General features: G+C 36.6%; 1 pseudogene across 1 annotated transcript in view; it reads right to left on the bottom strand.

The window, feature by feature from the left end:
* Positions 1 to 19,411: 19,411 nt before the first annotated feature.
* LOC149254835 (putative glutamate carboxypeptidase LAMP1) overlaps positions 19,412 to 22,395 on the bottom strand; it is a 44,997-nt pseudogene continuing 42,013 nt past the window's right edge. Inside the window, exons 6-13 of the transcript XR_016265491.1 lie at positions 21,965 to 22,117; positions 21,787 to 21,861; positions 21,232 to 21,319; positions 21,048 to 21,131; positions 20,721 to 20,809; positions 20,258 to 20,386; positions 20,036 to 20,158; positions 19,412 to 19,933 (exon numbers count right to left, since the gene is read on the bottom strand). The product of XR_016265491.1 is annotated as a putative glutamate carboxypeptidase LAMP1 (transcript). The remainder of the gene's footprint in view (positions 19,934 to 20,035; positions 20,159 to 20,257; positions 20,387 to 20,720; positions 20,810 to 21,047; positions 21,132 to 21,231; positions 21,320 to 21,786; positions 21,862 to 21,964; positions 22,118 to 22,395) is intronic.

Here is a 22,395-nt window from a genome sequence, read left to right as displayed (position 1 = left end):
TTAGCTAGAGGATTGAGAGAACGAAGAAGTGAAAAACTTGAGGAATAGAATCAATGTAGAAGTTTTAGAAAGGGGACATAGTTCTGCCAGGTTTGAGGTGTTTTTGACCTGGACAATAAGCCAGTGGAACCCTCGAACAAGAAACCTTGAGAATGGGTAATTCTGAGTTGGACTAGTAAGTCTTGAGGTTCAAAATGGATTAACTCAGTGGTTGAATACTGTAACTGTCTGGATCAAGGAAGTTGGGGGGAGAGTCTGGATGTCATTGCCAGACTCGTGGTTGGGCGGCTTGGTCTTCTTAGGTGCTAAACAACTAGTCAAGATAGACACAAAAAAGTTTCTTATGAGTTTTGTATATATTAATAGTGAACTCTGTGCAATAGTGTTACTTTCAGTTTAATTTTATTCTTGGATTATAGGTTGTGTAGCAGTTAATAGTTGGTCTTTCTTTATTATAGTCACTGTTGATAAAGGCATGTGGAAAGAATAATTCTTGTGTATCATGATCCTGTGCATGAAATAATTACTATGTGATGTATGTAACGTGGTTTATGTTCAGTAAAAATGTCAAGTAATAAAGTACTTATTTAAAAAATAAAATTAGAGAGACAAAAAAGAAAACCAATATACTTCTTAACCTTCACAGAAGATTCATAACAAAGATTCAAGGGGAACCCGGTTAGCAGGAGGTGATGATCCAGAGCTCCACCTAGGCAACCTAGATTCTAAGTAACCTAACTAAATACCTTAAGGGTCGAGAGACTAGTCTCGAAATACCCAGGACATTTTCTCAATTGGACATTAATAATTTTTAGCCACCGAGGAAAGGGAAAAGTAAAAAAAAAACATGTAGTAATTAAAAGCATTGTGCCTTCTTCATTGGCATAGATACAAGGGGCGGGATATAGCTCTAGACCTAGTAATGATTAAATATATATGAAACAAAATAATATACATGTACTTGCAGGTAATGATTGTATATAGAAAACAAATTAAATACATTTGCATGCACCACGCATGTGGAGACAAATACAATACTAGAAACTAACATTGGTAAAGCATATACGAGGACAAAATTATAGTAAACCACAAGTATCGATTCTGGGCCAAAACCTTACTATACAATGACTTATATTCAAGATATAAAACTATGCGAGTAAACAACATGCATGAATCCTAACCATGGTAAAAGGCCCAGTTTTAAATTACAATATCATACATAAAATTAGGAGAACTAATAAAAGCTTTGCATAACTTAAACAAATGTTTGGTTACATTTTGTTTAGACTTGTTTCAAAAGAAACTACAGTCAACCCTGTGACTGTGCCTGATAATTAAGACAATATGACCATATTATAAAAAAAGAAAAAGAAGAAAACTTATCTAACCCTGTTGGGTCAGGGCCTAGTAAGCCCTATCTCCACAACCAGACTTAACCAGTCTTTCGTCGTAAACTAGATTAATAATTAGGGAGCAGAGCAAGGGTTTTGAAGTAACCCTGATCGAAGGACGAGGATGACATTCCTGGGATGTACCTAGTCCATTTATCATGGAAAAATCAAAGGCTATTCCGTTTGTTAACATTTCCCATCGATATCTCGAAGACCTTCACAAGCTAATGGTAGAGAATGGCCTGATCTACCACTTCAATGGGCTATGGCCTCAAACAACAAATATTTACAAATGGATACTGTCTAATTAGACTAGATCTTGCAAGGATCTCTTCTATTCTAGGGGCTTCTTCATAGTTGTGTTTTCCTGTCGGGAAGATTATTATAATGCTCTATCTAAGGGCCCATGGTACTGGGGAAAGGGGGACTTTTCATGACCCCTTGGTTCCTAGACTTTAACCCCTCTATGACAGTAATCACAGAGCTTCTAATGTAGATCCAACTTCCTGTTGGCTTGATGGGGCCTGACCCAGGTTTAATGGTGAATTAGCTAAACAAGTTCCGAAACTATGGGCCCTTTCAGCAACATTCCGCGGTGCGTTGACTGAGATCTCACCTGAGGTAGTATGGGAGGGTGCCGAAACTAGGTTTCGCACCCTAGGGATGTCTTTGACAAGTGTTGGAAAGTTCGCGGTCTGAATCTGCGGACTGTGCTACTTCCGTGCAACTGTCTATCCCTCGCATCCTACGTAACTACCTTCACGCGGCTATGCGAAGGAGGTATTCTCTCGTTGCTCTATTATTACTATGCTTAGGATTCTTAGTTTAGTTGTGTAGGCCTAATATTCTTATTTATTATTCATCATTCATAACTAGTGCGCGCACATATAAAACTGTAAAAGGATGCACAAGATAACAGGAACAAAGATACACAGTAATTCAGAGTCAACTTTATCTTTATTAATGATGTCTCTTAGATACAACCCCAACTCCTACCTTATGCACTTAGCTACAGGGGTCCACGCACTCAGCTGTGGACTCTAGGCCTCTGTGCACTTAGTTGCAGAGCCTTCTACCTACTCTGACGACCCAAGACTCAAACTTACAGACTCAGAGTTATTCCTTCGTTGACAAAAGACTTTCTTTTTCAAAACTACTGCTTTACATATTAGAGCCTCACTCTATTATACAATCCCATGGTCCGCAGACCATGGGCAGCCCGACATTATGATATAATCCTTTACATACTCAAGGGCAGACAACCCTTTGACTTGACCATTCACTTCACGCTCCGCACACTTCGCGGAGTCTTTACAATACAATTTTCCCCAAAATTCAGGCTTTAAGCCCCAAAATTGTTGCGTGGGGAATTCGATGCCCAACAGGCCCCCAACACAAACATCTTGACTCACCCTCGAGTCACTCCATTGGTGTGGCGATCTTCGCATGGAGTCCATCCAGTAGCTTCTGCGCTTCGCGTAAGTTTGTAGCACATTCTTCTATTGTCCGTTGTATGAGTTGTGCGTGTATCTCTGATGCTTCGTTGTCAGGGACACCTCCTTGCCTTAGCGCGTATATGCCCTGCATCTACGAAGAAGTGGAAACACTAAATGATGGGAAAGAATAAAATAATCCACACATATCACCATCCACTACAGTACCTGCAAGCCTAAAGTAACCTACCATAGACTAGGCATTACAAGTGGATGGGATTTATACAACATTTTCATTTGGCAATCAAGTTCAAGAAAGGTAGCACAAATAATTTGGTTGAAATTATTTCAAGGTCACCCACATCAAAGATCACAGCCTTGGGAACTTTAGTGCACATAGAGCCTTTCTTCCATGATGCATATAAAGAACACATATACAAAGGATGATGCATGTGCTTGATGGTGATAACAAAATTGAATGCCATCTCCAAAATGGGTTATTTTATAAGTTGGATAAGTTACATGTTACTAAACATGATCAACTACAACTAATCATGGAGGCTCACACCTCTAAGGTTGCAAATCATTTTGGTGTATGGAACACAGTGGAAACCTTGCAAAGGAATGTGTACTCACACAGGATGAAAGAAGAGGTAGCTAGGTTCATAAGAGGATGCATAATTTATTATACCAACAAGCATAGTAATCAGAAATATGGTCTATATCATGTCTTTCTTGTACCCAATTATCCTTGGAAAAACATTTCCATGGACATTGTGGGAGGTTTAACAAAAACTGGGAAGGGACATGACAACCTATTCATGGTAGTTGATAGGTTTAGTAATGTGTATTCTAATGCCTTGTAAGAATACCATAAGCAGGTGAGAAGTAGAAAACTTATTGTTTTGACAACTGTTCGTACACATTGGGATACCAAGGAGCATCATTTCAGCAGGGACACAAGATTTCTCAGTGTATTTTAGACTACATTGTGGTACAATATTGACACAAAGTTTAATAGGTCTACACATTTCATCCATAGAAAGATGGACAAACAAAAGTAGTCAAGAGGACTTTGGTGAAAATTTTGAGGGGTTATAATCAAAAGAATTCAAAGGCCTGGGTTGAAAATATGGTATATATACAACACTTTTATAATAGAGAAGTCAACACTTATATTGGTAAGTCCCTATTTGAAACTTATTCTTGATATATACCACCTTCAACTTTGGATAATACATATGGGAAACAACAAGCAGTGAGGGAGGATCTCATAGGGATTTTTTAAGGGAAAAAAGTTGTTGAGAAGATATGACAAATCCATATATATGTACAAGAGATGTTGTAGAAGTCATGGGAAAAGTACAATGCTGAGCATAATCAACATATAACAAAGAAGTCATTTAGAGTGGAAAATAGAGTATGGTTACAATTGAACAAGGACATACTATGTAATCCTAGTAAGAAAATCAAGACTTTGTGATATGGTCCTTTCAGATAATGGAAAATTTTGGAGATAACATGCATATATTTAGTCTACCCCGATACATGAACGTGTACCTTGTGGTTAATGTAGAGAATATAAAAATATATGAACCTTCCACTCTGAATAAGGAAGAGGAATAGGTTTGGATACTCCTTTTTCCAATTTTTCTATAAAGGAAGATGTTACTATAGGAATCAATAATTCTACTTGAAAACCAAAGTATCTTGAGATGGATTCTTCCACTGGCTCTTTGTAGATTGGTTTTTTGAATCATTCTCTAAATTCTCTATTAGTAACTATGTTCTAACCATCCAAATCAATCTCTATAGGTTTCTCTAAATTTTATTCTTCTTCAACCCATGAATCCTTGGTTTTTATTTTTTCAATATCTAGTTGGTTATCATGCTCATATGGAGCTGAATGAAACTTCAATCATTTTTTGGAGATAGTATTGTATTGATCATTAGCTCACACTTTTCCTTTGGGAAAATTCATTAAGGCTATCATTTGAGAATAATATTGAAGGCATGCCTAGTGTTCACAATGAATGGACCCAACTCTTGCTTAAGCTTTAAGGTAACCTCATGCTTCCTTGGAATAAAATGCACAAGGCCTAAATTTATCCTTTTCTTGATATATTATAATGCAAAAATTTTAACAGGAAGGAATATAGGACTTATAAGGAGGCACTTATGAACCATATATTCTTATTTTTTGTGTGGTTTTTATACATGTACCAGTTCCCCACACTTGTATCAGGACTTAATTATATAATTTGCTTGATTGATGGAAAAAATCTTTGGGGAACTTCATCTAAAAAAATTACAAATGCTACAGACATAAAATGTGTGAGACACCCTAAAAAAAACTTCATCGTTCTTCTTTCTTATCATAATGGAAATCTAGTAGATCATTGATTGTTGCTCACCCTTAGAATTATGAACTTGTAGGCCAAAAATAGAAAATTATATGACTTGGAAATACAACATTAGGTATACAAGAAAGGATGGATACATGAAGTATCTTGTATCACTAAATCTAGATAGGTAAAAATTAATTGCATGTCAGATGTACATAGCGAAATCATAATTTACATTTGCCTTTATTATGGAAGAAAAAGCACTGGAAAATCCTAATAATTTTTCATCAACAAAATGTATATCATCAAGGCCCAAAATAAAAAAATGGTAGAGGGGGCTTCTTAAACAAATTCAGAGAACATAGTCAATTGGCATGCTGGGGATAATTATGGGATAGTGGAACCAACAAGTAACATAGACTCCAACAATGTTTTCTTTCCAACTTTTAATAAATCCATATATAATTGAATTAAACTTATGTTTTTTAGTGACTCGAGGTTTTCAACAGACGAAAAATGTAATATATAATAGATATGTTCAGACGATATTTAAAGGAGAATACAATCATCACTAGAAACAATAGTTTGACTCTTTAGTATATAAGAAATTCCACATCAAGAAACAAACCAAGGAACTCATACACTTGAGGAATGGTGAAAAATGTTAGACCATATTCACACACCCAAAGGTATTATTTGAATGGTCAAACCTACTTAAATCCTCTTATCTAAGTTGAAATAGGTCAAGGTGACAATGAGTGTCATATATGTCTACTTCATGATCAATTAATGGTATAATATATTAATTAATAGGGTCTTGAGGAGTAAGGTTTTCATATTTCAACTTAGTAATTATGAAAAAACAGAGAGCAATGGAAGAATATACCTGAAAATATTTCTTGGAGATGGTTGGCTTGTAACTAACTTGATGTCCATAACTAGGAGCATGTACAAGAATTATTGTCTAACAGTTACAATCATGAGCCTCGTTGTTCTTCCCTATCACAAATATAATAATAGAATACCTTCCCCCCTTTCTCCTCTATCAACTCCCTTCTTTTCCTTTGGGCATGAACTTCAAAATCCCTTCACAAAGTATTTTCATTGGTGACTTCATTGATAATGTCATGTTGACATGGAATGCCACATCAATTGTCCATGTAAACTTCCTTGTCAAAATTATTATGGCCACTTGTTCATGTATATATTCAATGTGGTTGATTACTTGTCCATTGAGCCACCTTCCCTTCTAGCCTTTGGATGTGCGCCAACATTGTCCTTGCTCGTTGCTCCAAATTTTATCATGATATGTGAAACCACCCTTGGCAATATAGTTGGTAATGCACACACGCCTGGTGGTTTTGATTTGGGAAGAGGGGGCCCCTACAATCACTCTCATCTGTTAATCAGATGTAGGTGGTTTGGAACGAATCCCAACCATGACTCCTCTCCCCCAATGAACATTAACCACAGGTGGGGGCATGATTTGTATAAGCCATTGGATCTAGCGCTCTCATGGATTATTTATTATCCAACACTTCAATGCATGCATCATCTAAACTTTATCAACTTTGCATGAAACCTTTTGAATATATATATATATATATAATAAAGTGCACGTAACATAATAATCCCAACTTTTTTGCCCCATGCACTTAAATGTTATAACCTTGCTTTTTCTTTAATGATATCTACACACACACACACACACAAACACACAAGAACCCTTCTGCAACATAAACTCCCACAAGGTATGAAACCATTGTTTGTAGCATATCGCTTCTTTGCTACATCAAATCTACCTTATCCTCCCACAATTTACTTTGCTCAACAATGTCCTAAACCACAAATTCCATTGCTAAGTGTTAGACCCTTTTGACATGTTTCATTATAGAGTTTCTATGACCCAACATGTCTACTGCCACCTAACCACATATCAAATAATTGAGTGATGAGTATCCCAATCATTGATCAGGAAAACTCCAATTCCATATGAGGTTGCTCAATTTGCTAGTACATCCACTTCATAATTGTTACGTCTAAAAACATGCATGGCTTTGATGTCAACCATAAAGCTCAAATAAGTTTCAATCCTTTTAAAAATAATATTAAGTTTAAGATATAACTTAGAAAATCCAACATGAAGATGCCAAATTATTACCTTCAAGTCCACCCACTATAATTAGTTTATAACTAGCAATTTCCCCTAAAGGTGAAAACATACACTGAAGGTATGGAAGATTTGGGAAGATCATGTGGCCAAGATTTGGGAAGATTGTCTTTCATCATTGTGCTTGAAGTAGCAATTTTTTCTCGTGGTTTTTCATACAACATCCTCAATGAATTATCACAAAAATATGTGAATTGCACGTGCATTTGTAGCAAAAGTCCCAAATTTAAGGATTGGGAGTGCCGTGATAAATGTCAAAACAAAACACTTTATATGGAGAAGTTTACATCGTTACTACTAGATATACCACCTTATATCCCACAATAGTATGGATGTTGTCCAATGATTGGTAATTCAGGGGACCTTTTAAAAACAAAGTTTGGAAAAGAGATTACCATTTTGATGCTGTAATACGAGGGAATGGAACTCCCATTGTGGGAATAGTATGCTTAAAATCATGTCTCTATGTTTCATTTCAATTTTCCTTCATGATATTTTCCGACTAAGAATAAATTATTAGAATGAAGGGTTAAAATGTGATGAAATCCTCTAGTATTAACCATCTGGTGAACTTTTATATCCAATCACATTCTATGTCTTCTGCAAATTTAGAATTATTCGCAATGTGTGGAGAAGAAAAGTATATTTCAAATTTTGAATAGGGGATTAGCCAAGGCCCTTGATAAAGTTACAGAATTGGATGGTAGCATTTTATATTCTATCTTTCATATTGATTTCATGTCATTAAAATACAATCTTAACATATCATACAACTGAAGGCAATTCCATTATCCTAATAATATGACAGGTTTATCTTTTTGCACAAATTGGGAAAGTTATAATTATTAAAACCACCATCCATGACATTATGAGTAAAATTATTCGCGTAGGTAATTGACCTCAGCTTAAGATTTTTATTTGAAATGTATTATTATAGGATAATAACTAACCTCAAAACTTTCATCTAGCCTTTCCTCTATGGCTTCACATGCCTCGAATGCCACTTAAGTTGCTTATACTCTTCACTAATATGGTCTCGACGAAGACAGGAAGTTCCAATTCAAAATCCAATGTACTTGATGTTAGGCACATATTTTGGATCTTCGACCAAGGTCATAGCAGTCAAAGCACTTGATTTTGCTTTCCCTATATGTGATTCTATTGACATTTATAAATTTACAATGCATCTTAGTTACATAGAATGGTAATTCCTATAGAGTAGATAGAACTAAATATTAATATTTTTAATATCTAGAATCAAGATTTATGTAACATAAAATTTTACAATGAAATGATAGCCTCAAGAGTAACGACAAGATGGCGTGAAGGCTCAAAATTGTTGTTTTGTGAGAAATCTAAGTCAAACTTCAAACAAAAAGATGGCCTGAAGGCTCGACAATGTTGTTTCATATTTAATTAAAAAAATAAAAGGCTCTAGTCTGAACTTGATACCAGCCAATGAATTTGCCATATTTCTTTTCATATGATCGTGCTTTATGCATGATTACTAGTTACTCTCTTTTTATTTGGAAAAATATAAAACATGTGAAGTATTGTGCCATTTTAAATTCAATGATGGTTTATGTGACAATTAAAGAGGTGTTTTTCTTAGCGGGTGGAAGCATGGATAATTAATTTCACTAAACAATTATTTAAAATGAATAAAATATTAAATTTTATTGCTATGAAACATTATGCCTTTTATTAACATTTTGTTGTTATTAATATTTTTTCATACTTTTATTAACATTTTGTTGTTAATATCCTTTCATACATTTTGAAAGTATCATGTCTTGTATAAATCATTTTTGTTAATATCCTTTCATACATTTAGATGTACTATAGTAATTTTTTTGAATATATTTTTAAAAGATGATGGATTTTATTATAAATTTCAATATTTGAATTATTATTTTAATTGTGTATTACGAACTTAACACAAATACATTAAAAAACCTAAATCTAATACAACAATTATTATTTCAAACCAAAGTACAACTTTTCCAATTTAACAATCTTATCAAACAACCTAAATCAATTACAATTGTTCACAAGCTTATGCAATCAATGAGCTTCCTTGGCCCTCCATTCTTCTTGACCAACTAGGCCATGTGAACTCTCCAGAAAATGGAAATTTCGTGCATGAAATGAAGCCAAGGATGTGATGTTTTTTCTTAGTCCAAGCTTGCTTTGGAGAATTTGGTATCTACATATAAATACTAATTCCCTAGATAAGTAGTTGTATCTAGAACAATAGTTTAAAGTGTTTTAGACTTTTCCTATAAGCAATAGATAAGATGAGAAGATGAGAAGACCTACTTGTAATTCTTCTTTCCTCACGTCTCCCTTGTATCAATCTTGTTGCTCCTTCTCGTACTTAATATGCTTGAGAAGTACCCTGTAAACACAATAGAAAACAAAGAACCAATCAAAGCACATGATCTATTGAATATAAGTGAAAGGAATCAGATAAAATTCACACATATAAGCATTATGAAACAATACAACATATGGGAGAAAGGTTCAAAAACTTTATTAGATAGAAGAAGGAATTACAACCATTGGTGTCTAGTTCAAAGCCATTCCTTCAGCTTGGATCCCATCCACATCGCATCAAAAGCATGACAAACTTGTAGCATTACAATACTTGCTTCAAAGCCAAATCTCATAGCATCATTATCTCCTTACAATTCAACATAATCCAGTCCCTGATCACTTAGATGAGTGGTCAATTTATAAGAAGATGAAAGAGGTTTTGTCATAAATGGTGGCATTGAATGGCCTTCCATACTTAGAATTAGTTCCATGGAGGAAGGGATGAGAGGATAGGATGCACCTTAACTCATTCCTCGTCCATTTTCGAGCTCATAGGACTTGATAAGTGAGGGAACCTTCTAGATGACTCCAAAAGATAGGAATATTCCCCAACCCTATGTGAATTTCGCTCATTCTCGCCCGGCGCAAGTGAAAGGAAGCCTAAGTGCTCTAAAAGAGCACCCTGGCAGTGGACTCAATTGCTCTACAGTGCACCTTTACAAGGGCTTACTTGTGCTAGTCTCTCTAGAGGCTATTTCTGGATGTCTTCAAGTCATGAAACTATCTGGGAAGGAGGCATTCAAAGGGGTGACATGTTTAGGGCATGAAGCAACTGAAATTAGGGTTTGATGAGCCCTAAAACACTGATCTGGATGTTTGGGATTGATGTTCCCAAATGGATCTGTAAGAGCTGCCCCCTAAAGCATGAAGTCGAAAAAATGCCAATGTCGAATGGAATGCTTTACGATTTGATGAGGAGGTATCGAAGTGGAAGGTGACCTGCATCAATTATAATATATATATCATGATATTTGATTTTACAAGAATCGTTGAGGGAAGGCATACCCATTTTCAATGTATAAACTTTCATTACATGTACATAAACAGTCATATACAAATATAGACCCATGATTAGAATGACCATTAATGTAAATCCATTGTACATCTGATTTAGTACTCCTGAAATCGTAGCCTGAATGGATGAAACTAGATCCGGGGTCTTCCATCTTGTTCAATCATTCGGTCAAGTACGAATCTGACCATGTGAATATATGATTTGAAGTCAAACATAGGAAGACACCATCTGATTACCAGCTAATGATGTAAGCTATTAACAGATGCAAGAGAAATCATCGATAATGATAATGATCGTCAAGGTACTGCAATACATTCTACATGGTGTGAATATATGATTTGATGTCGAACACCATACAAAGTCTTTCGATCGAAGGCCATTGATGTCAACCTATCCTCGGAAGCGAGAAACCTGCCATTGATGCATGCAAGCCTCAAGGTACTGGAAGGGTGTTTCTAAGTCAACTTCTTGGATAATGAGCTGATGTTGACAAGAAGCGACTCGTTGCATGAGGGCCTTGATGTATCCCACATGAATGACACAAAATAAGTGTAGTGATTTTGGAGATGGAATTTGACTGATGACACAAGGTTCAGGAATGGCAGTCATGAAAATGAAGGTTTATGGTATTGCGAAGGATGAATTTTGACTCGATGACTTCTCTTGAACATGTCGGCGACACTGAAATGAATTGGTAGCATTGACCCAAAACAAAGTGATGGATGGTATGATAGACCAACGATATGATAACTATCAAGCTAATAACCCAACCCAAATAGCCAGGGTGATGGAGTGAAAGTGTCATGTTCAAGAGTGACCTGCTACCATAAAGTGGTTTTCCCCTTTTTTCCCATCTTCCCCAGTCATTGCTGACTAGTACCTCTTTATTTTATCAATCTTAAGGAGGATAACATATGCTTGTTGTATAATTTCACCCTTCGGGCGAATCCATCACTATTTGATGTTTTAACGAGTCTAGTGAAGGTGAAACTCGATCTTGTCTAGATGGAAAAGTTTGTTGATATTTGATGTTTTAACGAGTTTAATGACAAAGATAACTTGGTCCTTTTCACATTTAGAGAGTTTGAAAAGGCACAAAAAGAAAAATCCACAAGTTCTTTTTCGTAAATTAGTCTCTCAAGCCTGAAAAAGCGTAAAATAATACAAGAGAGATATCATTTCCAATCCGTTAATGAGCTGGAAAGGACAAGTGCTCGACAATGTTTTCATGTTTAGAGAGTTTGGAAAGAGATTAAAGAGGACTCCAAGGGGGTTCCTTTTTCGTTTTTAACAGAGCTCAACAAGGAGATATAAGTGTGCTCTGTGGTCAAAGGTACAATTTACAATTGAGCATGTTGAATTTTGTAAGTCAGTTGCAAAACCTGCTGAAAACACCACCAAATGGGTTAAAATACCTATTACATAGGAAAAAATAGGTAAATACTTATGTTTACTCGATTAATGAACATGAAATAAACATAAAACAAGTTTTTTCCATTACATTTTTACCATTTGGAACTTACCATTCAGTTTTATGCTCTGATCTAGTTTTTTACCTTGATCTTCACCAACTGGTTGCGAGAGATTCTTCTGACCATTTCTGGAGCCATCCAGACCAAGTAGGAGATAAATCTCTCTACTTTCTTTTCAAGTAATTCTTTTGTCATTTCATACAAGTTTTAGGGTTTTTTGGGGCCCTTGGGGTTTCATTTTTTTCCTTGGGATCAATGCGAGCTTTCAGATCAAAAACTACACTGAAGAGCACCCAAATAGAAGGCCACATGCTCTACAATGCACTCTCTTTGTGCATGGGCTGTGCTGGGCGAGTTTCCCAAGTTTGATTTAGCTATTTGCTCCAAAATTTGTCCTATTTTTTGCATGGAAAGGATCCTAATTAAGCTTATGATTGTGTTTTAGGCTTTGATCGGATCAGAATGTCGATTACATTACGAGAAAGAGAGCATGAAGAATAATATATGGTTGCCCTAAACAATCTGGGTACAGTTGAGGCCCTCAAAAACTGCGGGTTACTCAAATACTTCAAATTGTCCAGAATGAGGCAAAAAATAGAACTACTACAGTTCCTTGTTCATGCATGGGATCTGAAAGATCAAACTTTTCACATTAGGGACAAGATGGTCCCTATTACCATTGATGACATTTAATTTCTTACCGGACTGTCGAGGTGAGGTGCCCCATCTCACTTTCTGGATTTGCCCGTGGAGGTCAATTGGTGAGAGATTATATTAGATAGTTTTGTCGGCCAGGTACACAGCCTAACAAGGATGGGAAAATAAACATCAGAGATGTAGGTGATTTGCCTTTGAGAATGATCCTCTTCACAATCACAAAATTGGCTAGCAGTGTGACACTACATCTGGTGAACAGATCTTATATGCTGTATGCAGTGGAGTGTCTAGAGCCAAAAGTTTTCAATTGGTGTGCAAGGCTGTGTTTTTTTCACTGAAAGAACAACTGACTAAGGAAAGAAGTGGTAAGATGAAGAATTTATTCTATGGTTCGATCTTAATCGCTTTTACCTTAGAAAGAATCACATTGATGCAACGGCAACATGTATCATTAGGTGTAGCTGGTGCTAGAGATCCACGTATGAAGAGGTGGGTCGAATTGATGGCTCGACATGCGGGTCATTCAACAATCAATTTTCCCACTACATTTTTCAGTTGGCTCGAGTGACAACACCTTGTCATCGAGGAGCATCCATACTCAAGGATGGATTTCGATGGAGATCCAGATTTGATTCTACCAGTTGTTGCAAATTTGACCAAAGTGTTTTTTTATTTTTCAAGTTTCTACATGTGTTTTTTGTTTTTAATGTTTCCAAGACTAAACTAAAACTAGCATTTGCATCACATGTTGCAAAGGAAACGCCGTAAGGCAATGATATAAAAAACAATAGCATAGAGGAAAGAAGTCAAAATTTTATGCAAATGACATAAGAAACAACAGCATAGAAGAAAGAAGTCAAATTTTTATGCAATTTTGTTTCTTTACCGGTGTTTATTTGTTATCATCAACAAATGGCTAGATCATCTATTCATATTACCAAGTGCTTTCAGTTCATAAGGTTTATCCTAAGGTCCTTGATGGATGCCAATACTGTCTTCTGACATTGCTTGATGAACATTTGACAAAGGATGAGAACAATGATGTAATTGAAATTCAAAGATTATGAATAAATAAGGAAGACCTTTATATAAGGGAAATTAACTCAATATGTTCATTTTAAAGATATGCTATCACCAATATTAATATTCATTAGGTTGGGGACAAATAGAAAATTAGCATTAGGTTTCTAACATCCAAATGGTCTCACCATTGTTTGAATTAAGCACTCCTAGTGATAAAAAGAGTGAAAATATGTTAAAAATTGGATTCTATGAGCTTCTAGAGGCCATTATGTTGTCAAAGATTGCCCGAGGTGAGAATTAATCAAGTGTCGGATACCCAAAAAACTAGCCATTGGATTTAGTAAACTACAAGTAAAGCCTGTTCAAGGTGTAAGATCGAATTTACCATAATGAGCATAGACAAACTAACTAGTGGACAGGTAGTCAAACAAACTATGTGCTTCTAAAGGCATTATGTCGTCAAATATTGCAGATGCCCCAACATGAGAATTAAACAGGTGGATGATACTAGAATTTGAATGTGTAACATCAAAGTTTCAAATGGCTAGTTTATAAAGAGAAAATTAGTAAGAAAGGAGCAGGGTCATCTTATATAATTTCATTGGCTTCACATTTGAACATTATGTTGTTTTGAACCATGATACCCTTAACTCATATATTAATTCAATGGAGTTGCCCTCTGTCAGGCTTGCTTGGGCATGTATTTATTTATGTGAAGTTGTGGCTAGTATCACAGTCACATGTCTCTGCCTTTCGTTTGCATGGATCTATGCTGGGCCCTGGCCGACCAGTAGTCTGCTCTACTTTCCATTGGTGCAACAGTGAGACAGAGCCTTGAACAAAAGTTCAATCTGGTAACGTAATAGAAAAGGCATATGTTCTTGACTTAAAGGGATGACCGGCTGGTGATCTCATATGTTGTTTTCCCATTTTCTGAGCATTCACATCCACCACTTCTTTAAGTATCACTTGTGTTACAAGCGAAAGTTAGATTGCTTCTCTGTGTTGAATGATCCACTCAGGAGATTAATTTGGGTGTTAGGATGTTTAGCCAGTTTATAATTGAAATCGTGTAGAAAATTATGAGAATTTGAAATCACTATTTTATTTCTGAAACGAAAAAACGATTTAAACACATTAATTTTTTTCACCATATTTCGATGAGAACTGGGTCGTCAGGGCAAAATTGTAGTTTCAATAGATAATGCATCTCCTCAATCGCGTAGTCTAAACAGATCACAATTTTGCTCGAAAAAAAAATAGAAATTCTAATATGATTTTGAGAAAATCTCACAGAATTTTTTGAGAATCTCGGATACCACTGTCAAGCTTCAGGATTTTGGGGTGCCCTCCTCTGTTTTCAAAGTCTTAATTTATATTGGAGAAGGGAATGACCAATGTCTTTTTATTTGCATTTTTGTTATACACTAAAAGAACTACTAGTACCCTTTTATCCACAATTTCTCTATACAAGGAGCATAGATTTAAATTTCCCAAAAAAAATAACCTGTTATAATTTGACAAAATGTTAAAAGACACAACAGCATGAATACAGGGTATGCCAGCTTCCTTTTAAAAGCTTTGCACATGAAATCGAGCTCGAAACCAGATCTGCATAATCTTATATAATGTGACCATGATCTTGCAACTGATGCATGAACTCCCTCTCCTGGGTAACAAATCTGGCTAAAGCAAACTTCCCAGCACTTTTATAGGCATCTATAACTGCCTTGAACATGAATTCGTTTGGCTGAAAACCCTTCTGTTTCATTTTGTAAAACATTCTCCTAACACCGTCTACCAACCCTAGCTTCCCATAGATAATTGTCATACTTGCATAAGTAATTGTATCTGGTTCAAGACCTTTGGCTTGCATGATCATGAACATGTTGTAAGCTTCATTAATCCTCCCAGCACTACCAAGCGCATATATAACAGCATTGTAAGAAGACACATCAAAATCCAACCCAGAAGCTCTCAGTTCATCACAAGCTTCCAAAGCTTCAGCATGCATCCCCACTGTAGAAAAGATTGTCATTCTCAAGGCCTGAATACCATGTGGAAGCTATACAAGGAGCATAGATTTAAATTTCCCAAAAAAAAATAAACTGTTACAATTTTACAAAATGTTAAAAGACACAACAGCATGAATACAGGGTATGCCAGCTTCCTTTTAAAAGTTGTGCACATGAAATCGAGCTCGAAAGCAGATCTGCATAATCTTATATAATGTGACCATGATCTTGCAACTGATGCATGAACTCCCTCTCCTGGGTAACAAATCTGGCTAAAGCAAACTTCCCAGCACTTTTATAAGCATCTATAACTGCCTTGAACATGAATTCGTTTGGCTGAAAACCCTTCTGTTTCATTTTGTAAAACATTCTCCTAACACCGTCTACCAACCCTAGCTTCCCATAGCTAATTGTCATACTTGCATAAGTAATTGTATCTGGTTCAAGACCTTTGGCTTGCATGATCATGAACATGTTGTAAGCTTCATTAATCCTCCCAGCACTACCAAGTGCATATATAACAACATTGTAAGAAGACACATCAAAATCCAACCCAGAAGCTCTCAGTTCATCACAAGCTTCCAAAACTTCAGCATGCATCCCCACTGCAGAAAATATTGTCATTCTCAAGGCCTGAATACCATGTGGAAGCCCACTTTTACGTGCAACATCGAACTGCTCTACTGTATCCCTTGGAATGCCTCCTCTCTTCAGAAGAATGCCCAGTGTTTTGTATGTATTCTCATTGGGTGAAGCCTTTAGTTTTAACATTTGATGAAAAACTTCAGCAGCCTCTCTCAATCTTCCATCTGCAATGAACAGGCTAATGACGCTATTAAAAGAAAGAACGTTAGTAAGAAATCCTGATTCTAACATTTCCTTTGCAATTTCAGTGGCTTCATTAAGCCTTCCATTCTTTTTTTATAAGGACAAAATCATGGAAAAAGAAAATTCATTTGCCTGCTGCTTTTCCTTCAAGACTTTGAATACTTCTTGTGCTTCAGTCACCATATCAGTGCGAGCATAAAGGTCAAGCATACAGCCTGATAAAAAGGCATCTGGTTCAACACCCAATTTCTGTATGCGTTTGTACTTTTCTTGTGCTTCCTTCAAAAAACCACGTTTACTATAAACCTTAATCAAAGAACTATACACCACAGAGTTCCCTGCAAAACCAGCATTTTGCATTATTTGAAAGTAACGTACAGCTTCTTCCACACATCCAGCTTCAGCAAATGCATTTATCAAGGCACCATAAACAAAAACATCTAGCTCCACACCTGCATTAACCATCTTTTCAAACATCTTCTCTGCCTCTGCAGCTCGACCCAATCTTCCATAGGCGGCAATAACAGCACAAAATGATGAACCCTGGAGGTTGGGAGTGGATCATAAGCTCCCGGAAGAAACTTGGAAACTGAGGAGGCCAGGCTATAATGACACTGGGTAGCAGACCCCACAATTAAAAAGGAAAAGAACATACAGTAGGTAATGTTAAACGTATGTAACTGGTAAACAAGCTGCAATTATTAAACGGAGATCAGGTTGGTCGATACCACATATCCAAATCGAAGATTTATAACTCTTTATAACATAGACAACTCCTTGAAATATGTAAACGATATAACATACGGGCAAACACGAGTAAGCAAGGAATTGAGTATACATCACATTATTTTCTGAAGATATAACCGAAGACGCAAACCCCGAACTGGGTATACATATTTAGCAAAGATTCAAAAACAAATTTAAGCAAATGGTGCCGTCGACTGCTGGCCATGGTAGCCATATCAAACCGCAAAATAATTAACTGGCACAACTCTATAAACCTTCATCGTCACAAAAGAGAATAACAGGAAACTACATAATTTCAGAGCAGAATAAGCTCTGGGTAATATCTGAAATGATAATCACATCGTCATAGCAAAATTTATTTACATTTGGGAAAAAACCCATTAAAAGCTCTAACCCTCTTCTAAATTGAGCTTTTTGGCTACAAAACAGGCATCCCATAGATGCAGAGAGCCATAGCCAGGCTTTAAGTTTCCCCTCCAACCAGGGCAAGTTCTTACCCATAACTGGAAACTCCGCCACTGTAGACACGTCGCCCTACCAAGCAGGTTGAGCCAGCTCCGAGTCCCAACGTCCTACGTTGCATTTCAAATACAAGAAAACTGATTAGGGTATCTGATAGGGCTTGAACGCCTACAGTCACGAAGAACAAGGAAATAAGAGCAGAACAAGGAAATAAGAGCAGAGAACCAGCTGAAAGATAAAACCAAAGCTTTTTACCTGTAAACATTTCTGATCCACCGACAGACCATCAAACGGGACCCAAACAGAGTTACCGACCACCGAAACAGCACTGCGAAAATGGCCGCATCAGAGCAACCTTCGCGGGTGGAATGCAAAACAAATGAAGTCATTCTCTCCACAGTTGGAGATGAGGAAACTCTGGCAAAAGCTCCACCATTGGGTCGCATTGGAGCCACGCTTTAAATTTCCCCTCAAACTATGGCAAGTTCTTACCCGTAAGGAAACTCCGCCACTGTAGACACGTCGCCCTACCAAGCAGGTTGAGCCAGCTCGGGGTCCCAACATCTTGCGTTGCATTTCAAATACAGGAAAACTGATTAGGGTTTATGATAGGGCTTGAATGCCTACAGTCACGAAGAACAAAGAAATAAGAGCGGAGAACCAGCTGAAAGATAAAACTAAAGCTTTTTACTTGTAAACATTTCTGATCCACCGCCAGACCATCAAACAGGACCCAAACAGAGTTACCGACTACTGAAACAGCACTGCGGAAAATGGCCGCATCAGAGCAAACTTCGCGGGTGGAATGAAAAACAAATGAAGTCATTCTCCCCACAGTTGGAGGATCTGAATCTGGCATTTTCGTTCATAATCCAGTCTGTCCTCTGTCTGTAAGGGGATTTTCCTTCATAAAACGTGGGAAATTTCTTCTGATCAATGCAAGATTTCTCTTCCGATGGAGGAAATTTGAAGCCCTGAAGATCCATTGAGAACTTTGCCTGCAAAACCCTCACTGGAGATAAAAGCTCATCAAGCTCCAAGCTCCTAGAGTCGGATGCCCAGAGACGCTGCCTGCTCAGGGAGATTTGAAGCAGCGAGAAAAACTGTGCGGCGATTTGAAGCAGCGAGAAAAACTGTGCCGAAAAAATATAAAAAACTAACCTAAACTACATCCAACGGTCTGGAACGTTTCAATCGTCTAACATCTAATCTGATGGCTCAAACAAGGACATGGTGGCAATTGGGGGAGTTGATTTCAGAGGGAAACGCCTTACGGCGTAAAAATGTTAGGTAGTAGCGGATCCTTTTTGTGAGAAATAATTTAAGCAAGTCACTTGCAACCATAATAATTGTTTTGCATATGTAAAAATCTCTCTCCATCATAAATTAATATTCTGATTGTTGGTTGTCGGGGAAAACAAGGCAATATATTTATGATGATAATGCTGGGATATTACAAAATGACAACACAAGATCGTTAGCTTGATTCTAATTATTGTAACCTTATAATATGCTGATTACAATTTTAATAGCTTTCTTGTTTATGACGTACTAAACCATACATAAGGAAAACTAGAGACATAGTTTTACTCTGATCTTGTTTGCCCCAGTGCCCCATCTAACCTGATGATTTATCGAAAACCAGAGATACGTAGTTTTACTCTCAGTTCCTAAGCTAACATGATGATGGGCCTTATGGTATCAATCCCACTGGCCTTATGGCATCTCATGTGCCATTGCCTTTGTTTACCCCCCTGGGAACACTTTGAATAGAGACTCAACTCATAACAGCTTGAAAATGACCAAATCAACTGAGCTCCCCATGAATGACCAGAGCTACATGGCTGATTGCTCTTGACACCCTCCATATTTGGTGCTGTACACCAGCCCACCCATCACCACTATGATTGGCCTCATCACCTGCTACAAGCGCAAGCAAGTCACTTATACCAGGAAACGCTGTTGTCCCATACTTGTTGATTTTAGACGGCCCATATACCTGCATGCGAGCCAAACATATGTGCAACTCTGTTTTAATAACCTTGCATTTAAGAAACATCACAAACACAGCAATCATATATTTTGAACATATGTCCTTTACCAAGTGCTTATACCAAGGCGAACCAGGCAGCCCATCTGCGTCTGTAAATGCACGCTCTGCCATTACAAGATGGTCATTCAAGCTCCTCAGCTCTGCACTTTCATCCTCAAGAGCCTCCAGTTCCTGAATTTAGAGCATTATAAAGTTGTACCTAATCAATTACCATCCAAAAATTTAAAGGCCTTTATATCTCTTGCAGGGGTTTTGAAGAAGAAACCAAACCTGTGCTTTTTTCTTAATCTGCAACGCAGCTTTTCTGAGCTCAGCAATGGACTTATGCAATGGATTTGTAGACACAAAGCAAGGTGCATCGGCAGAGCTTAACTGTGATTCTAATGTATCCACATACAACTGTCCGAATTACAGGCCAAATATGTCAAAGAATTTTCAATGGATTTTCAAAATTTGCATCTTCTGATACTAATTTGCCAAGTATAAGCAGTTGATTTATAGCATATGGTATCAATTAGAATTAGACTGAACAAAACTTCCTACTATCAATTAGAAAAGAGTTAACAAACACTTTGCTGCCATTTATGTTCAGAACAGCAGATGAATTTATGTTAGGTTTAGATTTTATTTATTTAAAATGAAAAACTTAACATGAATTTTTGCTGGTTTTTTAATATATTTGTTTATAAAAAAGACAAAGTCTTCATTTAAACTAATCCAACATCTTTCCTACCTGCAGATTGTCGGCATACGTTGTATAGTTGAAAGGGAGAACCTTTGCATCCGCTAGCTTGAGCGTTGTTAGACCCCACATTGCTCCCACTGGACAATAGGTAGAAAATCAAATGTTTGATTATAATCATTAAATTTAACTCTCCGACCATCTTCAAAGGGGCCAGGGATGTCTGCCATGAACAAATTGCACAGATACTAAGACTTTACAGGTTGTGCTGTGGGATGTATGTTACTGCAACCTGTAAGCCTTTGGATCCACACAACTTGTGCATGGCTGATATTCCTTGCCAGAGGGCAATGTATGGAACGTTGACAATGTACTTACGTGCAACATGCCTATGAAAATGCGGGTTGCCATATTTTGCCATCCACATGTAATCATCATACAGAGAATGATATGCCGGAAAGTCTATCATCAATACATTGTAGAAATAAGTACAATAACTTGTTGATCTCTCTATTTGTATTTAATTTCAATTTCCTGTATTCTATGACTGTGATTTCTTTACCTTCTCCAAAGGTGAAGTCAGTGCCTGGAATTCCGGCATGCTGCACAAATGGGGCATAATCGGATCCCCCTCCACCTAACCTTTTAATCTGAGATGGAAATTTAGTAAGCTCTTTACAGCAATACCCAATTTTTATTGGCAATTTACAGCAATAGCCGATTTTTATGGGCAAATATTAAGCACCATGCAGTCAAATCCGATGAGAATAATGTGATATTCAATTTGACCAGATGAAAAGAGAGTAAACCAAAACTAATCATTGACTTACTGTGTGGTACTTAATATTTGCCAAATTTCCTTCTGATAGGGAATCAGATTAATCATATTGATTTAAAACCAATGAGATGTAATCTTACTTATCCTTATCATTAATTGAAGCATAAAGTCATGAAACAAAACATGAGGACTTACAGAAGGATGGGAATCTTGGCTGGAAGAAGCCAAGATTAATCAGAATCAGATTAATCATATTAATTTAAAACCAGTGAGATGTAATCTTACTTATCATATCATTAATTGAAGGATAAGGTAATGAAACAAAACATGAACACTTACAGGAGGACGGGAATCTTGGCTGGAAGAAGCCCATGATTCATAGATTGTCTTTCCAGGATTGTCTGGATCTTCCACCTTTGCAAATCAGAGTATAATAATCAATTCAAAGTATAACGATCAGTATTTTACTGACAGTGGAAAGTAGAATAGACCCACTTGAATAAAATATCCAACTGACCTCTTTAGCTATATCCTGAATAAAATCGTCAAGTTGGGGTGTTGATTGAAGTTTAAACCCCGGGCCCTTGACAGCCTCATCAACATTGAGATATGCCACGGCTGATGAGAACAGTAAATCATAGTTCTGCTCCACCCATTCCGTGGATCCAATCTGCAATTTTTATTGGTTGATAAATAGCATATATCTCAGAAAAGTAGTAAAATTTTCAGAACTTTTTTGGATTAATCTGGATATATATATATATATATATATATATATATATATATATATATATATATATATATATATATATATATATATATATATATTTCAAAGTGAACTTTGTGGGGAATTTAAAAGAGTAAAGGGAACAGGACACCTACAGCTAATCCATAATTAAACAAATATTTAGTAGTAGTAATATTACTATTACTAGAGACTAGTTAAAC

This window comes from Pinus tabuliformis, chromosome 7 (assembly GCF_031772625.1).
Source record: "Pinus tabuliformis cultivar Carrire ecotype Pingquan chromosome 7, CPIR1, whole genome shotgun sequence".
NCBI classification, from domain to species: Eukaryota; Viridiplantae; Streptophyta; class Pinopsida; order Pinales; family Pinaceae; genus Pinus; species Pinus tabuliformis.
This window is presented reverse-complemented; position numbering and strand designations above follow the sequence as displayed.